At 35.1% G+C, this 27090-nt stretch overlaps 1 protein-coding gene and 1 long non-coding RNA gene across 2 annotated transcripts in view; both read right to left on the reverse strand.

Annotated features, from left to right (window-relative positions):
- CSMD1 (CUB and Sushi multiple domains 1) overlaps window positions 1–27090 on the reverse strand; it is a 994655-nt gene that overhangs the window by 707713 nt on the left and 259852 nt on the right. The gene's annotated exons all lie outside the window — the stretch shown is intronic.
- Window positions 3673–3932, reverse strand: LOC148593553 (uncharacterized). The gene is made up of 2 exons (XR_015913700.1): window positions 3874–3932; window positions 3673–3772 (listed from the first exon to the last, which is right to left on the reverse strand). It is a non-coding gene; the product is annotated as an uncharacterized LOC148593553 (long non-coding RNA).

The raw sequence follows: 27090 nt of genomic DNA on the forward strand, positions 1-27090 counted from the left end.
CAATAATGTCTCTCACCAAGAAGCAGATAATGCAAATTCAATCCAGTCACCACAATGGTTAATAATGTGGGTGGGGGGAAGAATAATTTATTGCCATCAAGTATAGTTTGCACAGATGTTTTCCATTCTGTCCTTATGTCCTTCTATAGACAAGAATATGCCTTAACAATTCTTTATTATTAAAGAACAGCAAAGTGGATGAAGTTAATCATCACACAGAATGCGTCACCATTTCTGCAAAAGCTGTTTGATACAAAACTATCATATATGTAAAGCCTAAAGATTCAAGTCAGTTTTTAACTTCTTACACAGAAAAAAAGAAAGATGGACAGAGTGATGGAAATAGTTACCAAATCATATTTTAAATGCTATATTATTTAATAACTTCTGGTATTCTAAGAAAAATGTACCAACTAATAACTTCCTAATATATATGAAATATATGGAGAAGCTATTCCTTAAGCATCTATCTATAAAATGTGGGAAGAAATATATGTAGGACTCCCTTTGTTAAGATATGTGAAGAAATAAAATTGGCCACAATCTACAACATAGGGACTTCTTGAGCCAAGGGTTAATCTTTATTTTTAGTAATGTTTGGTGCTTTAGTCACCCATGAATTTCTCCAAATGCTTAACCACGAAAAAGTTGGACATTCACACATCCTGTGGAATACTATACTGGTGAACATCTCTGTTCTGTTCTTTGAAAGTGGCTAAAAGATTTTTCCCACTGTATACAGATGATGAAGCAACAGAGGAAAATTTTAGCAAGAATCAGCATTTTTAGAATAGTAGAGCTGGATCCTTCATGCTCAAGACTCTAAGAAAACAATTTATTACTGAAAATGTAAGTTACTGTTCACAGTAACTAGGATTATATCAGCTACATGAGCTTCTTAAGGAATACAGGAGTTCAGACATCACTTGTGCAGAATGTCATGGGAACTTTGAAGATCCACACTTCCCTTTGGGGATACTACACTGTACTCGGAGCAAAGAGCTTCCTATTAGCTTTGATGAGGCCGGTACTTCATCACCTGTGGAGACTGTAGCTTTTGTCCCTGAAATGTTACAGGCATGCCGGTACGGTGCTCTGAGCTAATAAACCCTGCCTCTCTGCAAGCCTCACCAGCATCGCCCAGCACCAACGGTGCAGTGTTGCTTCTCTTACTGAAGTAGACTTGAGCACAAGGTAACTTGTGATCTCTGCATGATGCTCAAATCCAGTATAAGTAGTTCAGTTGACCATCTTATTCAAAGGAAGTTCTCTCCAGCGGTCTCTGAAAGCAAGGTATTATTACTAGAAGGAGCACTGAACAGATAAGAACAAGTTGGTTTGGAGCATCTGAACTAATACTACTGCAGATGCAGTAATTATTATAAAATATATCACACCTAATCATCAAATTTCATGCCATTAAGATTACAGAAATGACTACACCTGCAAAAAGGCTATCTTTATTAGGTAAGCTAATACCAAATCTGTTTTTTGTCTTGATTCTGCTATAACTTTACCACCTTCTGTCAATAGATGGTAATTCTATGTAGTCCATACGAAGAATAAGAATGTGATCAAAGCAAATGGCATTTCTGTTACCAGCAGAGTTTACTACAGTACTTCCATATACCATTTTAATTCATTTTAATATAAAACTTTATTCACTCCCAGAATGGCCAACAACAGTAACTACCCAACTTAATCTTTCAGAAATAGTAAGTCACACGAGCATCCACAATGTTTCTTATAAGTTTCATTAACTTGCCAGTAACAGTAACTTCACAGTATCAAGACTTTGAAAATTTTAATGGTAATTTTCCTCCATATTTTAATTTTGCTTCTTATTCTTGAATTTATCTTTTCCAATATAAGCTTAACCATTCAGTACTGACTGTACTGAATTGCAAAGCTATGAATCATGAGTTTCTACTGCCTCTTTTTTTCCTAACAAGCAAGATATATGTATATTTCTACTGATATCTCTATCTAGAAACTTACTAACTTTTGTGAAAGGAATATAAAGACTTTTAGAATTAAATATTATCAATTTAAACTCTACAGTTAGACAGAGATATGAGGATTCAAGCATACATCCTTTAAATATTAAAAAAGATTCAGATTCATAGAATCATAGAATCAGAGAATGGTTGAGGTTGGAAGAGGCCTCTAGAGATCATCTAGTCAAACCCCCTGCTCAAGCAAAGATTCACAAGCCTGGTCTTACAAAGCTAGACAAAATCCTACTTATTCATGGTAAGATTCAGTATAAGATATTGCAAGATTATTTCCAAAATACCACATAATTGTATGATTTAATAAAAGTATTTCAGGCTCACTGAACTAGAACAAGAATAAAGCAGGAATCATCCACATTAAAATAAAATTACACTGAAAAATAGATATATATGCATTTTTTTCTTATAATAAAAAAGTAAAATATGAGTCTGACTAGCCAGTGAGGTACACAAAGATCAAACACCTAAGAATAGCTTAGTCTTTTGTATATTTGAACTCTTATCATATATTCTTTACTAAACTTTCTTTTCTTCCCCATAATCCAGCATCTATTAGCTGATTTATTAAGGGAAATATTAACAGCATCAACTGCAGAACAGATACCCATGGAACACCATGTATACATCCCTTACTTTTGGACAACAGTGCATAACTTATTTCTTCTAAACTAATTACTTAACCGTAGTTTGTTTTGGGATTTTTTAATAAAGCTTAAATCTGACTCTTGGTATTTCTGGAATCACAGAATGTTTTGAAGAGACTACTCAAGAAGACAGTCGCACGTAAATAGCACTATTGTTACTTAGTTTAATTTCCTCTTGCATACTGATTTGCTCTTGTAATACATGCACTGAAAAGCCACATCACAAATAACATAATAAAACTTTTTGCTGAGTCTGCACAGACCACCATGTCGTGCTCTAATAGCCTACTCTTGTCTGCAGGATGTAAAAGGAGCAGCAGTATGGATCAAAAAACGAACAGATTCCTTAATTTCTCGCTCTTCAATAAATTAAAATGCTCTTTTTGTCTGTTTGTTTTGTTTTGCTTTAATCTCATATGTGGCCTTAATTTGTAATGGTGCAATAGTCATGCAATCACAAATATTTCTTCTAGTGTGTTCCAAAATTCTTCTGTATTTTATGACTAGGATAAATTATTGACTGTTTCCCATAAATCCTTTCCAAAATTCCAAATAACTCATGCTCTCATTCATAGATCAAATTGTCATTACTACTGCAGAGTCTTATTCTAGGCAATCATTTGAAAAGGTTCCTGACTGTTTCCTATAGAGTTCACCATTAATGCTGCTGGTCCTAAAGATTTTTATTATAATATGCTTTGTCACCAAAACTGAACAACTTTTGTCTGTTAGTAAAGCAATGTACTGAAGTTTATCTAATCTTTTCAAGTTTCTAGCATCAATACACTTACTGCATATTTTGCAGGAGGACTGCAATTTTCACAATTTATAATCATCTCTTCATTTATATTATTTCATAGTTTTGTTAAATATTAATACTCTGTCTTTAGTTTGTTCCTTCCAAAAAATTTAATTAAGGTACATTATCTAGTGGAGGTGGTTGTAAGTTAGTGAATCCTAATTAATAAATAATTTTCAGGTAAGTTATTATTACAATCCTTTTTGTGTGTGTGTGTCCCTTGGGATCATGAACAGTATTTATTTTAGTGACAGGAATACTAAGAACAATTAAAGCAGCACCGTTTTCAACTGAATCTTAGTGTCATGCCCTCACTGAAAAAAAAAAAAAAAAGTGGATTTAATGGCATATATAGGATTCATATCAAAATGACAGCACCTATTGTCATGGATACACACATTGATGTATGTAATACAAAGAGTGTAATGAGAAGAGATGGAAAGCAGGATTACAAAACTATATCCAAACTACTTTAACAAATGTTAGCTAATTGACTAAAAATATCCATGGATGGTATACAACCCACTAGCAAAGATAAAGGCAACTTGTTTTACCTTCCAGTGTGTGAACTGATTTCCCCGAAGATTATAAAGAACATTTTCCCATTGACGTTCTATGCATATTGAGGTTTATGAAATTTTGAGGTACTAGCATCCCTGTGATGAAGTTTTAAAAGCAAACACAACAGCATTTAGTGAGGAATTCAGTGCTGCCCAGCTGAGTTTTATGTCACTGGCTGTGCTAACAAACTAGGTCAGAGCAGTAGTGTGGTTTTGCTGGAAGCCTCTCATTGTCTCCACTTACCATGTGTATGTTTGGTTCTCCCTGAGGTTTGATGTGCGTGAACTAGATATTCCCAGTGCTCACAGGGGGCATTAGGTTAAAAAATAACCCGTTAGCTACAACACCACTAGGTCAAACAGTGTGCATATAACACTTCTCTCTTTAGCAAACTTTGCCTCACATGTAGTGGAAGTGTTTTGCCCAGGGACCAAACTAAGCTTAATATGAAGCAAAGCCTCTGACCCCATATGGGGGAGATGTGGATAATCTCAGCATCGGCCATTTCTGCCAAGTGATCTGACCTTATTGCACCTCTTTACTTGCTAATGCAGAGCCAGGCTCTGAGTGCCTTCACTTTCCTGAGTCATCCACTACATCCAGGCACTGCTGTGTTGTTTTCTGAATGCAAATAGGGCATATAGGAACTAACTGCCTACTGTTCTGACTGTGTACAACAGCAGGGCTACAGGTGCCTGGGGAATTTTTAGGAACTCCTGTCATACACAGGAGTATGATTTCTCCTATAAAAGATAGCTTGGACTGCATTTTTAACTTAGCTTGGACTGCATTTTTAACTTCAATCCTTCTTAGATCTGGCTTTTAGTTCATTATTAAAGGTATATAGCCATACAGTCATATATACATATAACTTTATTATATTCATATATATATTCATAATACATTTAGATATTAATACTATATATTTATTATATAGTATATACTGCATTTAAATGTATCATGTCTCTGAAAACAACCTTAACATTATGATACTCTACATGAGAAATGTTCAAAGTTATATTTAAATTCTCTGATAAGTTATGTTCTTCTTTTTTGAGGTAAATACATACATAAAAATACTTTTGTCAACATCAAGATGTACACTATTTGGCTCTGGTGTCAGTAATATTGCCTGCTGTGTCAATTGTGAGTTCAGAAATCTTGTATCACAGTATGCAAGTCCTCTGCTTTTTTGAAGCCCTTATTACTGACATAGAGAATGTTAGTGATATGGTTTAGTAGTATGGTCCTTCAGACTGATTTTCTTTTGTAGGGGAATGTTAATGTGTAATTCCTAGAGTTGCTTTGGGAAGTATTCACTAGTAGTGAATAGTACTAGTATAGTACTAGTAGCTAGTAGTTTTCTAGTAGTTTTTCCTATTTGTGTCTTTTCATGATATTTAAGGGCATTCCATAGAATACAATACCACCTCCCAATAGCTTTGTGATAAGAAGAAATCCCTACCTAGGATTAGATGGAAATTATTTTTCCTTTAAAAATGCAAAAAGATTCAGAATACTTCTCATTTATTTAGCTGCCATACTACATATCAATAGAGACATAGGAAGCACAATTCTTAGCTTTGCAGGACTTATGTTTTAGCTATCTGCTCCCCAAAGCAAAATTTATACTATTGCATTAGGTATCCAAGTTTCTTGTGCAGTGCACAGGGAAAATTAAGTGTCTCAGAAGTGAATGTGACAGAAAACAGTACATTAAATTAGCCATCTGGGAAAGGTTGATGATACCTTAAATAGCTTACTGCAGACTGTCATGTCTTTCTGCTAGGTATTACAGCCCTAAACTGTCTTCTAGCCTGGGATGCAATCCACCTAACCCAGATGTTTAACTTGCTCCCAAATGAAGACTGCAGAATAGCTATTTCCCTGTAGCGACCTGTGATAGGAATGGGTATTTCTGAGTCCTCCAAAAAGGACCTCCTCCTACCCAAGTTAGGTGCCAAGAGTCCCTGTAGAGAGAAAATCCTTTCTGTAGGAGGAGCCAGTTATACGTCAAAAGTGGTCTTAATTACATCCATAAGACTTTTCTTTAATCCCTTTCTGTTAGTGAGGGGAGGAAGTAGCTCTAGTGATGTATTTAGTAACTCAGTGCATTTATCTCAGTGTGGGACATTTGAGTTCTTGTCTTTCTTTTGTCTTTGGTGCTTTAAACTCTGCTTTGCTCTCTTAGGTGGGATCGTCATCAACAAAGTCAGGAAGGTATTTTTATTCCTTCTTGATAAACTTTACCACTGCGAAGCACTAAACTGAAGGTGCATATTTTTGTACTCCAGGAAGCAGTACAGCAAGCAAGCTAGCTGAAGGGATCCTGCCTTTCATCCTCTTCTCCAGACAAATCATATCTCCTTCACACAGCTACTGCTTAATGTAAAATTCATCAGCATTCCTCAGCACATTAGAATACAAAAACCCTCACTCTGAGCATTTCACAGAGGCCTTTTTTCACTCTTCCTTTCTCTTGTTCTGTTTTTCTCTGATCCAATTAACTTTATGAAATATGGGACAATGCTACAAGCATGGCAAAAGCTCAGATCCTGTTAATAAGGACATCTTTTAGTGTGATGGGAAAGCACTCTAATCAGACTGAAGAAAGCATTGAATCTGAGATCTCTAGCATCTTGGATAAGGGCTCAAACTACTTGGCTTTACAATGCAAAATACGGAGACAAACCCACCTCATCCTCTGACTTTGTAGGTATCACTGTAGTTTATGCCAAGCTCAATCTCAGTGCTCTGAAAATATTTTCAAGATGATAGCTGTTGGCCAAAATTCATGGAAGAATTTTTACTTTATGGATTAAGGCTAAGCTTAGACATCATATTAGACGATAAGTTTCTTAGGAGCATAAAGAATAATGTATTTCTGGGCATACAGAGACAAAACTAATGCATTCAATAATTGTATAATATCACAAAATATCACAAACTGAATAATTCAAAAAGTTTAAATGTATTCAGAGTTAGGTAGCAAATTAAAAATGGGCACTCATTAAAAATAAAAAAAATACAAAAACTGAGCATGGTTTTCTTTTAAAATGTCACAGGTACTGTCTCTCTCTCATGCGGTGACTGTGAGGCTATTACCCTTCTCTGTCTGTCAGTGGCTTAAATCCAGAGGTTGAGGAGTTCAGTCATTATATCTCTATATGGACACAGTTATTGACAAAAAATGATAAAATAATGATAAAAATCACTAGAAACCTGAAGCAAGATTCCCAGTTCATAGTATGCTAGAAATAACAACTGTTCATTTTATTAATAACTATTCCCAGGAATTTTGCATTGTAGTAATAAAGCTTCAATACATAAAATGGGGAGAAGTAGTTGCCTATATTGTTTATGGAGAAATGTGGGCCACTGAAAAGCCAAGAGTTCCTGTAGGATTAAATTCAGGTGGAGATATCATCCTTTGATGGCTTCCTGAAGCAAACAACTCTCCGTCTTAGCTGCAGATGGAAAGTAGGTTCCTATTAAAGGCGGGCTATGTTTCAAGGTACATGACAAATAGGCCAGACTAATTTGGACTGTGGCTGTGTGATGAATTTTCAGGTCAAATTTACTGAGTGTAGGCACCATTTTGGTAGGTATTTTTGATTGCTACTTTGACATTTAATGTTCAACTAAATCCTTTTCAGGCACATGCTGGCTTTCCTGGCTTGGACCTGTGTCCACTACACAGTTGTATTTTCCTCAGTCTTAACTCAGTTGGACAAGATGCTATAGTCTGCCATGAATCAGGTCTGAAAACCCAATGAAATCTGTATTTTTTTTTTCATTTGTCAACATTATTTTTTTTAGGTTCAATGTTTGAATTAATGGTCTTAAGCATATATAAGTTCTAGATATGCTGCTGATTTTTAGATAAGAATTGCTCTATAATGCTTTATATTGCTTTATAAGCAATTTTTGAAAACTTTCTGTATTATAACAAAGTCCTATAAGTTAACACTTAAAAACTTCTATACCTGGCTCTTACAGTTTTGGAAAGTTCATAGTTCTGACAGATCATGCAATGATGTAAATGTTTAATCAACTAAGAGAATCAACATTTATTTTACTATTTAAAGTAGGGGAAATTTCTACACTATAAGTTATCTTGATCTTTGAAAGAGGTCTTCAACCGGGAGCACTAATAGCATTCCATTTTCTCAGAACTGCCTCCTATTTAAATATCTGATTGTGAATAATACTTTTCTTTTTACTTTTTTTTTCTCTGAGAGAAACAGAAAGCTTTGTAAGTCTATTCATTTATACTCCAAAACTCACTTCGTGATAATTTCCTGAATATCTGACAAATTCTGCTAGAAGACTAGCCCTCTAAGAGCTATTCTTGCCAATGAAAGCTAGAAATTCATGTCCGCTCAGGCTCTTGAGATCACCAGACCTTTGACTAAAGTGCATGTAGCCTAGCAAAGAATTCATGTTTAAGAGCATAAGGTATATATATCATATCACTATATATCATTCATTCATTAAATGAATATCCTAGTCTGGTGTGCATATTTTACAGTTTAATTCTTAAATTTAATATTGTACATAATGTTTCTTATTCTGGTTTGAAATATTAATTATACTTAATTTCAACATGGTGATATTGTTCTGCTGTACTTCTTTCACAACCACTGTATTTTAAAAAGTACTAGCATAAAACTATCATTCACTGATTAATTTTCTAATTCATATCAAAGACAGATGATTGTTTTCGAGGCCATAAATATATATATAAAATGAACTTGTAGAATTCAAAGGCAAGCATCTAGAAATTAAATTGTGAACTGAATGAGAAAGGCTTTGTTACATTATGGCAAACTGCGCTATAGAAACACACGCTATCAGTTATCCTGTACTCTCTGCAAGAGCCAGGCTTACAGGATATGAACTGTTGAATGCCACAGTTATATTCCTGACTATACAAGTTGAAGCCCTTCCTTTCATCCACTAAATCTGTCGTGACTAGTAGGGCTAGTAAAGTGCACTCCAATTGAGTGAAAGGATGGTAAGTAATAAGTACAAGGATATATTTGCTCTTTTTTGTAAACAAACTCTTCATACACAGCAAAACAATCCATATATATCTTTAAAACAAAGGAAATGAATCACATTGCAAGAACAAAAAGTAAACATAGTTTACAAAATTAGTTATCATCTGCCTCCTCTAAAAGCACATCAACATCAGGTTAATTGAAAACCTGAAATGTGAAGTTGATGATGAATAAAACACTTCGGGCTTTTAAATGATCACAATTATTTTGTGTCTAGGCTTCGATGAATCAAATTACAGAAGAGTGCCAGTAGTGTAACAACAAAGTCTATTTTACATCTATCAAGCAGATTTTATTTTCCTTGTACATTGATTTTTCTTGTTGTTAAAAACAAAAACGTTATTCTTAGCCAGAGCTTCATTACAGAAAACTTGTTTTAAACTAACCTTAGCAGAATGTGAATCTAGCATAAATTCTATTATGAGTGAAAACATACAGATTTTTTTTTTTTTATTTATCTGGCTGCTGAGGATACAACCTTTTTGAATTGTACCGGGAAAGACGAAAGGGTTCCTAGATTCTAGTGCATAAAGGATGTTCTTCAGAGGAAATTACTTCCAAGGGGAAAAATGGAAGCTAAGGATATGTTTAATGATTGTTTTAACGACCAAAACAAATTTGTTACTGACACTACAGATTTTGCTTTGCAAAAAGCTTAGTGCAGTGTTTGTGATCATTAGGATCATGCCATGGGAAACAGTACACTTTTTAATGTCTCTGGGTGTATCAAAAAGAAAAAAAAAAAAGCTTACGAGACACAAGAAAATAAAAGGTAATTGAAATTAAGATTTTAAAAAAGAAAAAATTTTCATGGTGTCATTTTATTTCTTTAGTAAATACATCTTGTGAGAAAGTTGCATGTGAAAAATATCAAAAAGTACTGGAATATGCTATGTGATGCCAACACAAATTCCTCTAAAAGATGGCTTTTCTAATAATGCTGAGTGTCTACAAAATAATGTAACATAAACTAATTATGCAGAGTATGTGTTGTAAAAAGTGACTAATAAAAGATGAAGGCTCTTCGCAGGGACAGTTTCAGTAGAGGCTCTGTTACCTGGCAGAGCTTTGTTCATGTTCATGTTCATGTTCATGGTCCTGGTTGTGTCCCCGCAGGGTCTTTGCTGCAGTCACCCTGGGGCTGGTGTCGGGCCGGGTCCCCTCGGCAGGCGGGGGTGAGCAGGCGGGGCGGGAGCTGCAGCCACGCGGCCGGCGCGTGACCAGGCAGCTCATTGGGCGGCCTCGCGCGGGGTCGGCGCGTGATCCCTTCTCTGATTGGCTGGTTGGTTGCTGGGCTTCGCGCGCTGCCGGGCAGGGCAGGGGCTGCTCCGGGCTCGGAAACTGGATAAGTTGTGTTTAACCCTAAATAACGGTCTGTGGCTTGCCAGCACAGAGACCCTGCCCCTCCATACGCCTGCAGGTCTTCACTGCAGTCTTCTCCAGTACAGCTGAACCATCCTTGGCCATTCAACAGGACCTTTCAGCACTTAAAGCCTTTCTAACACTTGGATCCCTAGTTGTCTGCAAAATGTTCTGATCAAGCCCACGCATAAACTCCGTCATGCAAGAAGGAATCACACTTTAACTTCCGGGCTGCCAAAATTTTCCCTTCAAGCTCCGAAAATCTATTTGTAACTCTCTGTGGTACTTGACATTGCCAGAAGACAACAGCCTTTTGTTTGTACAATCCATCTGATTGAGCCCTTCTTATTTTCCCTCCCAAGATGCCAAGACTCTCATACTGCCTATTCTGTGGTCATTTTATTTTCTAGGGCATAAGGAGCCACTCCCTGGAATTCATCTCATCAACATAAACAAGGCTGTTCTGGGATGGGTTTGACTTGTTTGTTTATGTTTACATCTGTGGAAAGGTGGAAGAGTAAACTGAGGGAGCTAAGACTCCTTCAGGGTCCTAGTTGGTCAGGATAAGGTTCTTCATATGCCACACATTATTATTATTATTATTATTATTATTATTATGGTTGGGAAGGACCTTTAAGATCATCCTATTTCTTCTGCAAAACTCTTCATCCAGAATGAAAACAGTTTGCTCTTAATTCATCACAAAAGAACGAGAACAGGTTGCTGAGCCAGGTTCCGTGCTTCATTGCCTCTCAGACATCTGTTAATTGTACAGAAGATTTGACAGAGAAGACACTCTTTGGAGCGTATGAGAATACTCTAAAATAGCACACTCACCAGAAAAGTAGGCTTAGCTTGCTTGAATCAGAGTCAATGTCCAGCCAACTTAAAAAAAAAAAAAATGCTCTGTACACATCGCTCTCCACAAAATTCATTCAAATTAGCAGGGCTTCATATAACAACACTCAGCCTCTACCAATACTAAATTCCAGTAAAGAAGACCACAACCCGCTTTGATTTTGAAATCAGGACTCAGTATTCTCATGTGCTCACAGAACTGGTTGCAGAAATCAATATAGACAGCTCATTTCACCAAATTAAATTACAGTGATTCCTGGAAATTGGTTTTGCATGGATACAAACATGGAAATCAAGAGATAGCACATACTGTATAAAAATATGCAGATGGCATACTTGTATCAGAGTATATAAAATATGAAGGAAGTATATGCTGCAGTCTCCATCCTTGGGAGGAATAAGGGATTTTGAAACAATCTAGTCAGTTCTGAACACAGTCTCTAATATGCTTACAGAATACATTTGTCAGTGGCCAGAAATATGAAACACTCTTTTCACTTTTGATGTTCTGTCCCATGTTGGTTCTGGAAATTGGGGGATAAAGTTGATAGACCAGCTGAGAGAGCCCTGACATATTTTTATTTAGTGATAAATTTTATATAAAGAAGATAAAATGAGATGTCAAATAATTTATAGATAAATTGCTTCAACACAATGATTATTCTCATCCTCTTTTTTCCATTGTATATTGATGCAGTGAAAAAACAGTTGCAGTATATTCTTTAAATAAATGCCAAACAGAGTGCTGAAGTGATACGATTGACCCTATTGAAATATTTAACTTTGCAGAAATACGAGTAGGTAAATAAGGCCCATGAGAGGACTAGCTAATTAGGAGTTTTGCTATTTGGCATAAGCAACTGAATTATAGGTATAGACCTTTACTCAGAAGAAGCTATAATTAATTGGGGAATTGAGAATGTGATAATTTGCTTGGCTGGAATATGTAGGCAAGTACCAGGACTGATCTAGTATCAAGCATTTTGATAAGACACTTACGAGATGAAGTAGTAATAATAATGTAACCGTTACTGCATTATTTATGTAGAATTGAAATAAATATACATTGGTGATCTGCACAGCCAATAAGAATTAAGTAATTCTATGGCATCAAGAAAGAGAGAAATGCTTGGAAAATTAACTTGAAAACCTGTATTTGTAAGGCATGACAAAGAGAGTCACAAGAACTTCCTGACTAGAAATAACAGATTAAACAGCTTTTGCCATGTTCTCCTGAGTTGTGTTCCTTATGCCTGAGTGCTTGATTGAACTAAAAAGAAAGCTGAGACTGAGTTGCATAATGTCTATCAAAAAATAAACCAGCAAAGTAACAAATTAAATCCTATGTAGTATGAATTAATAATCTTATGGCATATTTCAACATCTTTCTGTGCTCTTCTAGATAGGCGTTGCTGTATCTGGCTCAGAAAAGATATTAAAGCAATGATTTACTGCTGTTCTATAGACTTGTGAATAGCAAACGTCAGATCTGAGACATCAGGTAACTCCTGGAACAGTTGCCCACATCTTCTCTGCTGACTTCTCATTCCGTCAATTCACAGAATCATAAAATCGACTGTTTTCTCTCATTTTCCTTTGCACTGAATACTGCGCTATCGCTCACAGAATGAGAAAAATCTAACAAGGCAAAAAAGTGCGACATAAACTCTTTGGGTAAGGTGAATGGATATGTTTTGTGGTGTGATATGGTTGCACCCAGTGAGGTTAACTAACTGACATGGAATAAAACCATGAACATTTCAGCAAAATAACAACATAACAGCATTAATATATGATACCTGCTTGCCAGGCAGAAATTGAAAGTAGGACTAACAGATAAGAAAAGTAAATTAATGAGAACAGTATGGTAGATTCTTATGAAAATGAAGCACATAAGATCACACTTGTCCGTATGCCTGGAATACTCCTCTGAGAAGTTTCAGCTAAATCTGATAGCTAAATTTGCTAAAGAAGTGTGTGTGTGGGGGGGGAGAAATTAAGTTCCTAAAATTTTCTTGAAAGTCATTTGCTTGCCTGTTGTTAAACATCTTCTAGCTGTCCTGTACAAAACTGCAAATTTTAGCATTTGTCTGTGTTAACAGTAGGAAATGACTTTGACACATCATGATGTTTGCTAGGAAATATACTTAGAAGCAAAAGAAAAAATCATATTGGTAAGAAAAGATCATGGTTGTAGTAAAGAATCTGGGGTGTGCTTCAGTTCAAAGTTAAGATACCCAAATGTAAAATGCCTGAATGCAGGTTTCCCTAGTCCCATAATAGTCAATGTGTCCACAGAGGGGCAAACTGATGCAGCTCAACCCCACGCAACCTCTGAGTGTTCGGCACAATCTCTGATACAATGGTGGCAATGCTACCAGAGAACTGCACTACTGAAATATCATTTTAAAATTTAGAAAGCTGGTACTGAAGAAGTATGATCTTTGTACATTTAGAGTGAGCTCTTTTTTGAAAGACTTGTTGTGGCCTGGTGATGAAGGAAGAAATGGCATAAGAGCACAAAATTTATACTTAGAATTATGCATCACTGGAGAATCCATTCAGTAAAACATTTAATGAACTTGCAGAATTAACAGGTCTTCTTGAATTTATTTAGTATTTCACAGCCTCATTAATGAAATGCAGCAGCACTTGCAACAATTTTCTTTAAGAAGAAATTTAGTCATTGTCTTCACTGAGTGACCAGAGGGTACAGTCACACTTAACTTCAAGCATATCAGGTTTTTAAATCTTAGATGAGTTTTCAGACCAGCCACCATAATTAGAATCTCCTTTATGTCTTTCATTAATACAAAAATCACAACATCTTGTTATGCAGACTTATTTTCTGATGCAATTGCCCAAAACTATTATAAAAAAATCCTCTGGGAATTGGCCTATTTTATCAGTAGTAATGAGTCTTCCATATTGTCTGCATTTTTTGAAGAGTGGATTATAAAATTTCTGACATCAGGCTTCTGTTTCCCCTGGGCTCTATTTCAGCTTATAGCAGTGCACAGATTCAGTAAGTTATCAAGGTAATAAAGTTTTTGTTAACCTCAGGAATGTGGAGGTTTACAGAAAGGTTCCATTGGCCAAAGAACATTGGATTTACTTTTTAACCTTTTTTTTTTAATTAGGGTAGCAAAGCTTAATTACTTCTACATGTAAAAAAGGATCAGGCAGAGAAAGATAATAAGATGACGAGCTGAAAATATGGTTCATAATTCTTTATCACCTTCTGTGAAATTATGTTAATAAAATGTAAACATTGCACCTATATTTGCACTTAATGTAATGTATACTGTATTTCAGATAATCCTACATTAAATAAAATTATTATTCTTTTGCTGATTAAATACCTAGGTTGTGTTTAACAACTGACACTACCATCTTCTTTAGTTTTCTTGCAAATAGGCAGTTAAACAGTTCTGAAAGAATGCTCTATTTTAATCAACAAGGCATTACAGATAAAGTCATCTGTATAAACATTATAAATGTAGTATATTTAATAGCAACGATAACCATAGTTGATATAAACCTTTGAACAGAACTGAGTTGTAAGCTAAAAAAATAACTAAAATAGTGAAAACGATACGATTTCCACTTGAATGATAATTAAAAATAAAATGACACCCCATTCTATGATATGAAACTCTCAGTATTCTGCTGTGGTGAATTTACCTGCTGTACTCCAGGACCCAGATAAAAACCTACTGTATTCAATCCTTATAATTTTGCTGTCAAAACTAACGTAGCTGATCTGACAAGGACCGGTCACACACCACAAGTTCCACACACAGTGTAAGACGTATCCTCAAGTGAAAAAAACGTAACAAACACTTTGTCAACCTGGGATTATCATAGTTTTGAGGACTGTCACTGAACGTCACTTTCAGTTACATGTGAAACTGGGACCAAGAATTTTAATCATTGCATTGAGTCCAGTTCAGACAAAGAATTTTATACTATCAATATTGCATGAAAAATGAAGGGCAACTCAGCCTGTTCACAGAAAAAAGTTTCAAAAAACACCTTTCACAGATCAGGCATTTCCTTCATCCTTTTATCCAAATGCTTCACATCTAGACATGGGTGACCTTTAACCTAGTGTTTTTTAAAACTTTGCATTCCATTCACCACTTAACAAATACGCAGAAGATTATGAGATTGTAAAATATAGGAAAACAGTAACTATATATTTAAAATATGGATGTAAATATATATATATACATGTTTTATATATATATATGAATATAGTAAATATATACTAATGCTACCAGAACAAAAATACAACTTGCAGCAACTGTGCGTAACACATGTTAACAGGAGAAATGTCGAGCTAAAACTTCATGGCTTCTCATACATAAGCAGTCTCCTCCAGGATTAGCAGTTCCACAGCACAACGCTCTGGAGTGTCTTTTAGAAAAAACGAAGGGGTGTTCAAGCAAAGACTAATACACATAATTCATGTTTTTACATGAATTAAAAACGAAAAATCAAAAAGTTTGGGAATTTAAGATGAAGAAATTATGCTCAATTATTACCTAAAACATCCCAAGGGAGAATATTTATTGAAATATATTTTGCAATTTAAATATAATTAGCATGATTTAGCAATTCCGACAACAAACACGGAAATTGGCAATTCAAAATGCTGTCTTAATTTCATTTCTGTTCAATGTAGATGTACGTCTTCGAAATATTTCTGTCACTTTGTTTAACAAATTGTTGTATTATAATAGAGTTATATCATATTTAGACCTGCTTGATTCCAAAAAAAATGGGGAAGCTGATGGCACTGCTCACTTCTCAGAAGGCATTTTACATTCTGTAGCATTCTCTAAAATTTAATTATAACTGTTTGTTTAGAGGTGACTGAAACGCCCTATCCTACACTCTTCTGGAGTCTCTTTTTGCAGACCAGCTTCACAGACCCCATTTGACGTTTAAAGAGAGCCCTATGATTCCACAGGACTTGTGGGCTGTTTCTCAAAATGGAAAAGTTGGTAGTGTAACAAGATCGAATGAGCCTTTTTACTTTGAAACTCTCCAAGTAATCTGGTTCATTTTTTTAAGGATGAAATATATATTTATATTACCTATTCTCTAAAAGTTACATACCATCGGCAAAGACATAGGCCACATAAATATATTACTCCTTTTTGCATGTTCTGTTCTTGCAAGCACCCACTCATGGCACTGCTGGCACGCTGCGTCCTCCTGATCCGTTTCGTTATTCTGGGAGCATCGGCAGCTCCTGGCACCCTTCCACTCCGTCGTGCACTGGCCAAGCGCCTGCACGTGGGGGTACATCCTCTAGAGCAGATGCAGCACAGGAAATGCACGCTCTGCCAGCACCGACTAGTAGCTTCTGTGTTGTTTCCTGAGGGAGTCTTTCACATTTCTCCTGATAGCAATTCATTTCTGCCCTCTCCCAAATCCCAATTACTTTCTTACTTCACATCTTCTTCATTTTTTTTTAATTTACAGACAGTAATTGCACATACATAAGGTGATGCACACAGTATGTGCATGCGTATTTATATAGATATGTAGATACATGCATATAAACAAAAATTCTGATAGTCTCACATTTTCACTTTGACATCTTTATCACATTGAGTTTCCACAATTTCTGTTGACTCTAACATAGTAAGATTACTTTTTAAGTATCCATTAAAATATGACTGCAGAATCACGTAATTGTAAAATCAAATAATTTATGGTCCAGATAAGCTTACTTTTTATTAAATTTCATTTTTACCATTAGGTAAATTAGTACTTGCTTTTTTATATGTGGATAAAGTTGTTTTTTTTTTCAATAAATATCATTGCTTTTTAAAGTGCATTGAAATTATTAAGATACTTTATAAAGGGAGTGATTTTTAGTCCATCAAAACCATGGTAAAAATTACTAGAATTAAGCAAATAATTCAACAGAAACAAATTACTCAACTTACATTTCTCACTTCCATGGCTGCTAATTTATTGTTCATATATATTACAATAAGCAAATGTACAAGGACTTCCTTGCACTTTAAATTCTGTGGACTGATCATAGTTTTCTACATGTATTAAGCATTTACTTGTAGAATGTGGGGATTAATTGTAATTAGCAAAATTAACTATCCATTTGTATGGCTGATGGAGGAGACACTTCTGATAATAATAATTGCGAATATACCCAAAATTTGTACATGAACTTGAAAATGTAAGTTCTGAAACAGAACATATAAACTTTAATGATTGCGTAACAGCATCATGATCAATTAACTTGTTTTTTTTTCTGGAATGTGATATGGAAAAAATACGGCTAATTCAATTAATTTGGAGATTATTTTTTGAATTACTCTTTTCCATTTTTTGTTTGTTTGTTTGTTTGTTTTTAAAAGAGCCCCCAGCCTCTTCCTCTGATTTGACCACAAACTTTAAGTCAAACGTACCTACCAAGTTACCGTGCCTGGAAACCCTATTTTTGAAAGTCACTTTACCATTCACCTTTAGAGATTTCAAAAGACTGAACTGAGAAATAGGTGTGACAAGACATCACTTCATATATATTACAAGACTTTCCTCTTTCCTCCCAACTCCTCTCTGATCTGATTCTGGGAAAGTGTGGCTTGATATAGTTTTTCTTTATGTCAATTTTAGAGAAAAGAACTGTGGAATTTATATGACAATATCCCGAAATGTCTTGGTGTTGAATTAATGCTGATAATGTGTAAATCATTTTGATCTAAATCATGAAGAGATACAATTATATCAAAACTATTAGGAAAAATTCTATGAATTTGCAATTGGGAAATACACTTTACATAGCCTTAATTAAAGACATTCCTTTTTTTAACAAAAAAATCCCAGCTTTAGAGAAGTCAGGACAACAGTGCTTAGTGGCATCATTGCTGATATATGTGTTCAATACAGAAGTTCTTAACATTGTCAGAATAGGTGCTGACATAATCTCCTGTGTCGGAGCACCTTTTGCTAATGCCACTGAACAACGCACAATGACATGATACACAGGAGTTGAATAACTCAATGTAGTAGTTTGGGGATATGTCAAGGTACATTGAGTTTTGTGAACTTCAACATACCTAGAAGCAAGATTAGATTGTGACAGTATGAACTGAAAAGCAGTGGCCTATAACAGTCACACAAAAGGTACTTTCATAAAATGTAATAAACATAACTGACAGTCAAATATCATAATGATGCTGGTTACATATCATGTAGAAACTTGTGTAACAGTCCTTGCCTATTCTAAATTTACTCCATTCCTATCTATTATTATGGCATGTAAAAAAGTAGGTGCTAAGCAGTACATACAAATACTCAAGACAAAACTACCCAGACTAATAAAAAGTGGACTGCTGAAATAATAATTATAGCCACTGATCAGTAAAATACATTTCACTGGAAAACAAATACTAATAGTATAAGATTCAGTCAACACTGCATCATTCGAGGACAGTTAAGGAATATTTTTAATTATTTCTTAAAGGAAAATACATTTTTGATTCCTCATGCCTACCAGTGTATGCTCTCTTTATACCATGGTCCTAATTAACCAAATTCAGTAATGAAACATGAAAATTGTGTTTCTGTTCCTTTTACTGTAAGTATCAAATATAGCTTAATTCTCCAGTCTAGAAAACTGTTATGTTCAATGAGATAAAATATGAATTTCTAGTCTTCAAGCATCTTAAGGCAGTTGTTGTTCCAGAAAATTGCTCACCTGCCTCTTCCAACATCTTCCGGGTATTAAAAGGAAATGTTTTGTAGTTCCATGAGATTGAGATTTTTTCTTTTTTTGTGGATTACTATGCTACATTAAGGTGGAATTAATATTATGAAGACAATTATATAATAGTATTAAGGAGTATCACTAGATGTCACTATTGCAAATGGTCTTCTGGTTCTATTTAACCAAAAAGAAGAATATTGATCTTAGGAAAATTCTTCTTTTTAAAAAGGACTTTTTGACCTAAGACTATCTTCTTTGGGATTTGGAATATGCATGACGCGTTTTGATTGCCACAATATGAGCAAGCAATAAATAGTTGATGAAAAAGTCAATATGTAGACCCGTGCTTTTTATTTTTATTGCCTACTTATTGGGGAAATATAAAAATTAATGGCTGGATTTGCTGCATGACACCCATTCCTATTTGGGACTACACTTTAGGACAATTTAACAATACCAGCTAACCGTATGCTCAGGAAGAATGTGTATTTACAACAGGCAGTGTTTTCAAAATGTTGACAAACATCTGACTAAAGGGTATCTTGAGGACTTCAGCATGATTTCAAAGTCACCTTTGTCCTGTGGGGAATGGAAGACCAGCAGTGTGCTCTCCTGCAAGATCAGAACCTCCTTTTTTTTTCAGTGAAGAGCTCAAACCCTCAGGCATCAACTCCAGTGTTACCTATCACTTGTTATTTGTGGTTTAATATTTAAGGGTCAGGACTAAGTCTGAATCAAGACTAAGAAGGAGTCCTCTGAGACATATCTTCATTCTGTGATGAACCCCTTCAGTGGGGAAGCTGGTCCACTCCGTTTCCATCCCTTCCATAGTGCAGAAAGCAAATGAAGGACACGCCACAGGCCTTGACTGAAGAGGAAAAGGAAAGCTAGTTCTTCCTCACTGGGGAGGGGGTATTCATAAAATTTTAGTTTGGAATAGGCAGGATGAAAGATAACAATAATTTGAGGTGCCTCTTGTTAGCAAACTAGCAAAACTGTTACCTAGTTAGTTAGACTTACTAACTAGCAAGTAGGAAATGTCTTCAAATTATTACAATAGGAAAGCCTTTCTTGAATTAAAGTGCATTTACCTTGAGGAGGCTATCCATAAAAGTCAGCTCTGTCAGTCATAGCACAAAGTATTGTGACTGAAATTCTGCAAAACTGAATTCTCCTCATTAGGTCCCATTTGCAGCCCTCCAAAGCCAAAGATACATTTAATGGTTTGGATAGAGATCAGCCGTATTATACACACTGACGCACACATTTTGGAGATTTTTTCGTCATGTTCAGACTCAAATGTCATTTTGGAAAATGATGCTCATTGAAGATATTCTGGAACAAAAAAATAAGTATACCTTCCACTGAATAAATAGCCTGCACAAAAGACACAGAATAAATACTGCTACTGTTTATGCTTTTATATTATTTCCCTCTCCTACAGTATTTCTTTAGGTCAAGAATCAAATCCAATATGAAGATAAAAACTACATCATCTCCCCACTTTCATCAACAACTTTCTATGTTGGCAAGAACAACATATGCATGATAACTAAACAACAAAGTGTCTTCTAAGACAAGAATAATGATCTCTTGCTAAAGAATAAATTCAGAAAATGTTAGCATGATCTGATATTATCAACATATAATTAAAAAGCTATTTCAAGAAGCAAATGCACAATGAAAGATCCAGGCCAAAATAAAACACACTGTAAGTGAAGAGAGGCCAAAAGATGAACTGTGTTATTTATGTTATTTTTATTCCACTAAGGTGATTTAAGTGTTCCACGTTGTTGCTGTTAATTATGAAATAATCTCACTATTTCACTCCTAAAAATTTCAGAGTGTGTCTAGAGGGAGAACTAAAAATTATTTAGTTAATGTACTCCAAATAGTCAAGCTTAAATTGTGTCTCATTAAAAAGCCTCCCCCACTGTTGCTGCTGGCTTCTGGAAAATCAGTGTTTCCAGTTACATGTCCAGGGCTAGCGCTAAAAGAAGAGATAATTAAGGAAACATTAAACCATAGTTTACATCAAATTAAGGAAGTTTTATGATGCAGAAACTACAGAATAAAGCGATTCTGCACATAAAAGAGCACAACGAACTAGGTTAAGCGAAGCACCACTGCAACATCAGCTTCCCATGAATTACACAGCATAAGGGCACTAATTTATTGCTTCTTTTATCTGGGTTAGGCAGATCAGTTTGCCTTTCTTAATTCCAGAAGTTTCAAGTAGTAAAAATATTTGATCATTACTGTATTGAAGATTGATGTGATGCCAACCTAGATAGTATCAAAGTTTCAATATCAATGAGATTGTATTATCTTACGAAGCTCCTCAAAGCTGGAGGCTACCTAACAGAAACAGGTTTCTTTAAAATCCTATTTTTAATTTTGTATAATCTGATCAAATTTCAGAACACGTTTAAAGGAACATACGGTGTTTTAAAACACAACAGAAGGACCTGAGAGGAGTAGCTGTGCAATAACTGAAGGGATATGTTCTGTTAGTTGAAAATTACTTTTACGGAATTTCTAATGCTAAGACAGAGATCTCAGTATTTTCCAAAAGCTCTTGAACTAATCACATCTGTCTCCTCCTTTATCATCAAAGCTAGATATCACCATGCCACAACTGAAGCCTCAAATAAACCCTCAGTACTGGAGTCTCCTATCCAGTAGTAATTCAAAAGTTTTGCGACAGCAATCTATTAGAAAACAAAGACTTAATAACGAGCATTGAAATAAATAAAACTGATATATACAAATATGTACATACATATGTGGGGCATGTTCATACAAAGAATTTTATTCATATTCTTATTTAGAGAATATTTCCTATTCTGTTGAAATTCAAATTCTAGAAGCAATTTTATTAGTCTCCAATTCTAGAAGTGCCAACGTTCAGTCTTGATATAAAAGAGTTAAAAGTCAGCTCCCTTACTGATTAAAAATCCTGTATCTTTTCCAGCAGTGAATTAAAATCAAAGTAAGTGTACCGTGAAGTGAAGCCTAGAAATCTTATATTAAAAATTTATTTTAGTGCAATTAGTTGTCAAAACCTAGCTACAGTCTTAGTCCTAAGGTTAAATGTCAGAATAGAACCCAGAAATAATTCTAAATTAATATATTTAAGAACTGAAGCAGTGTTGCCAGTACCAACACAGGAAACTCTTCAGTACATTAAAATATTAGCTATTTCTAATATAGAGTGAATGGAGACATAAAAAATGTAAAGTATTTAAGTATGAAGAACACACAGCTTCATTTAGCTATAAACACGATCAAACTTTGCTTTTACATATTTCTTTCAACTTCTGATACACTGAATTCTTTTTTAATGTACTATAGATGTAGAATTACCTTCCTGATTTTAGACAAAAAGACAAATCCAACACCAGCTATTCAGGAGGAAGACCACTATGCATGTCAGGATTGTTCCACAGTAATAATTTATGAGGTAAAAGCCTTTTGTACACAATTAAAAATGAAGGTATTTCATATGAGGTAGGACTTAAGAGATGGGAATTCCAGAGTAGGTCACCTTCACTTCTGATTTTGCATGCAGATTCCCAGGAATATGCTGTATACCTTTTTGCATCTATATTTTAAATAAATTGTCAGCTGGGTATTTAAATCTCTTGAGTCAGCAGCATTCCTTTATCTCTTGGCGCTAAATACCAGGCAACCATCCACTTACCTACAGAACCCATGCAAATATGAAACACTAGGGCAGTAAATAAAATACTGATGCTATACTTTCAAGCAACTTAACTGTGCTTAACTGCTTAATAGGCTTTGATCAAACACATACCTTACAAAGTTTTATCCAGATGCCTTTACAAGAGCACTCTCCTTCCAGCACAACTCATGGATTTGTGCTGGCCGTTGCAGCTTGCACCTATCACCCTGACTTGTGTTTCACTCCAGGCTTCTGCATCCGCTGCCTACTGACACTTTCACAGGAATCTCTCTAGGCATAAATGAGTGGAGCTGAACTGATATTAGGGAAAATACTTTGTGTAGGAAAATGCCTGTGTAGAGCTTTTCTGTCACTACAATAATGGGTTAATGTAGTCACAAAACCCAAATGTTTCCTACATTGTTCTTCCTTTCCTTGATTGTTCTATATTTTCAAATATATGCATTTATTTATTTATTTATTTGAATCATTCAAATTTGAAAAATACAAGAGCTGTCATTGTTAAGTATGAAAGTCTACTTCATCTCTATATGAGATAGATTTAATGTCTCTGATTAGTTGTGTCTGCATACTAGTTTTACCATAACATTTTTCTTGTCCTGATTCAAAAAGTTTATATCATTAATGACATAATAAAGGAAGTCTCAATTAGGAAGACATAGCCTGAGCCTGCTGCAATTTATAAAAGACCTATACGCGGATGCTCAAGAGATCTAAAAAAACCTAAACTGCCTCAAGTTAGGCATTTTGAAAAACATCACCTAAAGATACACAGCTGGAAACTTCATTTAATTAACACTGAAACTACTCCAAATTATTATAGTTCTTTGAACAGCTTTAGAAGAGAGATACCTCTTATTCCCTTTTCAGTGAACTAGTAAGCAGTTTTGTTTAGCAACCAGTAAAATGCATTGATGCCAAGTAAAATGAAAAGCCATACAGATGAAAATAGCTGAAAAGGATGAAAAACGGGGTATTTAAATGAGCTCTACTAAATTATTTTGGAGCTGTAGCAACAGAAACCGGAAAAGACAATGATAAACAACTTCCCTCTTCAGATGCATTTTTGTACAGTAACACAGTAACTAAACAAACTCCTAAGGAAGCTTTAGAATATTTTGCCCTGAGAATGAGAATTTCTACATACAATAAGGAACTTCACAGCATATAACACTCATTATATGAGCATTAATTGGACATTTTAAATTCATCTTTATATACTGAGGAGAGGTGCTCCCTCTCAGAAGAGAGTGAAGGTATTAAGACAAACTCTGTGCAGAGAAAGGTCATTGTGTGACACTCTCCAGCACTCTGGGGGTCTTTTGTGTATAGAAAACAACAGTAAGACTGGATCTTTCATCATTATTTAATATCAAACTTCCATGTATTGATGAAATTCCCCTTCATATTTCATTTCATGGTGAGTTCCATGACAGTATGATGCATGCTGTGATTCAAAATATAACAAAAACCTTTGAAATGCTTTATATACTCACATGTTTGACAGCATATAACCCTGAAGGACCTATGCCCCGAGTTTCCTACTTGAAAGATTTTTCAGAAATCAATCATAAAGAGGATACAGTAGCTAAAACCCATTCTATATCCGTACATAAATGCACGGTGGTTTCATTAACCTGTGAAACTGCAGAAAAACATCATAAACTCCCTGGGAAAGTCTTATAGAATACTAGTTTGCTTTGATTCCAAAGGCTGAAACACAAACATTGATATAATTTGGATGAACTTCTACTTCGATGACTGAAATCACCCTTACGTATGCCAACAATCAATTTAAAAATGCTGTGAGGATTTTTTATTTAATGAAAAAAATCAGCAGCTTGATTAATTTAAGGCATATGTGTTGCAGTTTGGCACCTCACATTAAGGAATGTTTCTCCACAAATAGTTTTTCGAGTAGTTCCATTATTTACTCATCTACAGAGGAAAGATCAAAAGATCAAGAGCAGTAACATTTAGAAATCAGCATCTACACAGTATTTTATTACAGGGTTTAACAAGAATAAGCACATATAAGAACCGGTGTAAGAACTCCTCATGTCAAAGTTCTGTGAAATAGCTCCAAAGGAACCATTAAGTTATCAATGGGCAATTTCATTCTTTCTAAAAAAAATCTAAATATATAATTTTCGATTGCAGTTTATGCCCTTTGGTGTTACACTGGCCTATTACGTAAATACAATTTTAAAAACAGCTGAACGCTTACATAAATATATGTGCGTGTATGTGGTTTTCAAATATATATTCACATAAACTTTTGTAAAGATATACACACAGGAGACCGTAATAATTGTTCTCCAGCTAACCACTTGCTCCAGATAATACATGCTCCATGCATTTTGTATTTGTCTTATTCACATGATAAACTGTATCGATTCAGATTAATTTTATCAGACTAATGTGTCTGATAACTTTTTGAAGTTGTCTGTAGAGTCTGTTGGCATTGAGGCAGCAAAATGAACAGGAACTATCTATATTCTAAATGAAGAATACTGCAGCTGATTTCAGATTTTTATGCTTTATATTAATCTTGAACTATGTACTTGAACTATGACTCAAAAAGATTATATAGAATTAGTATAACATAGTAAAACATCAATTCAAAAAGAGGTAAATAAAAATCTCAGTATTTAGCAAGGTTGTCTGAAGAGATCAGGCGGATCAAGTGAAACCAAAAAAACTGTTGTGATGAATTTTAGTTTCTGTCCTGTACTTGTTAATAATCATTAACAATCTAATTGCCTGGCTTTTTGCCAAGCTCACAAAAAAAGGACGTCTTCTGGTCATTAGTTGCGCATAAAACAAAAACAATTCTCTTCCATCCATATACTTATTTTATATGTTCTAATGTTTCCCTGTAATATGCTAGCTGCCATAAACAGAGCAAGTTCTGATTTTGGTTATACCAATCAAGTCAAGTTACAGCTTTACAGGGACTCTCAAATGAAAGTTGGATTTATTTTGTGAGTAGCAGAGCCATAGAATTTACCATAATACGGGAGCTCATGTTATTCTCAAATAATAGATCTTATCATCCTAAAGAAAATAGGGTTAGTGTTAACTAAAAGTGATTTATTGTGATGACCTTTTTGGCCAAAATAAGCAATTAAGCATGACCTCTTGGGGGAGGAGGAAAGCCACATAGTTACTGCCACGCTACATGCCCTAGACATGCTAAACTCTGTAGTGCTGATATAGAGGCTAACACGTGGTTAAGCACTCATCCCACCACCAAATTTACTCCTGTTTTTAAAACCAGCTTAGGACTCTTTAAACTTACTTACATTTAAGCGCATATAAATTGGTATTTTAAAACTTTTTCATGATGTGTGATACACTTATTCAAGTATTTAAAACATTTGGGACTGAAGTGTCTGACATTGTGTAAGGCATGATGAGATATGAATTGGGTCAGGCAGAGACAGAGTAAGTCACTCGCAGAAGTGAAGTGAAAAAAAGTGAGTTTAAAGAAGTGAAAAAGTGAGTTTAAAAAGGGAGAGTGCTTGACACACAGGAAGGAGGCTGCCATTCCTACATTGTGGACTGGAACTGTCAAAAGCAGAATAGAAAAAGGGTTGGGGGTGAAGAGAACAAATAGATCAGAGAGAAAAGAAGACTGGGCAGGGCAAAGGCCCTTTAACAGGAATTAGATGCACTGAGGAACAGCACCTGGGTTTAAAGAAGAGGATGTAGAGTTCACATTTCACGTATAAGAACAAAGACAAAGTCAGTGAAGAGATTGCAGCAGGAGCAGTGACACACTAGAAAGACAGGAGTGGAAGAAGGTTTTATAAGGGGGGAGAAGGAGGCAATGCTGAATTTTACCTCCAAGGCTATCTATGACTATGCCCCTGAGAACTACCCACATAGAAGCAGTGCAGAAGGGATATCATAGCCTAGCAGTGGGAAGAAGGAATTGCAAACTTCAGAAACAGAGCAGATACCACTGGATGTGCAATATATAATTGCCACTAGCACAGATATTCTCACTATTTAATATCAGATGAGCACGTCCAAAATAACACATTAAGCCAAATCAGTGATCATGTTAAAACAACCCTTTAAATAAATTATGAAAGTGTTCTTTTTGATTGTTTACTTGGTGTCCCCTGCCCCGGGAAAATGTGACTATTTATCACAAAGGGAAGAAAAGGGGTCTTGGAATACCAAGAACAAAACATCAAGAACATAAACACCTCTTGATGCCCTCACATGAAGATTATTATCATTGGCAAGAAGAATCATCTGGCAATGCCTAGAATGCTTCCCCAAAGTCCCAGCAAGATACTTGGAATGTTTGTAGATAAATGGAGT

Source organism: Tinamus guttatus, unplaced genomic scaffold, assembly GCF_059628265.1.
Source record: "Tinamus guttatus ecotype Peru unplaced genomic scaffold, ASM5962826v1 Tinamus_guttatus_pri_ptg000383l, whole genome shotgun sequence".
NCBI classification, from domain to species: domain Eukaryota; kingdom Metazoa; phylum Chordata; class Aves; order Tinamiformes; family Tinamidae; genus Tinamus; species Tinamus guttatus.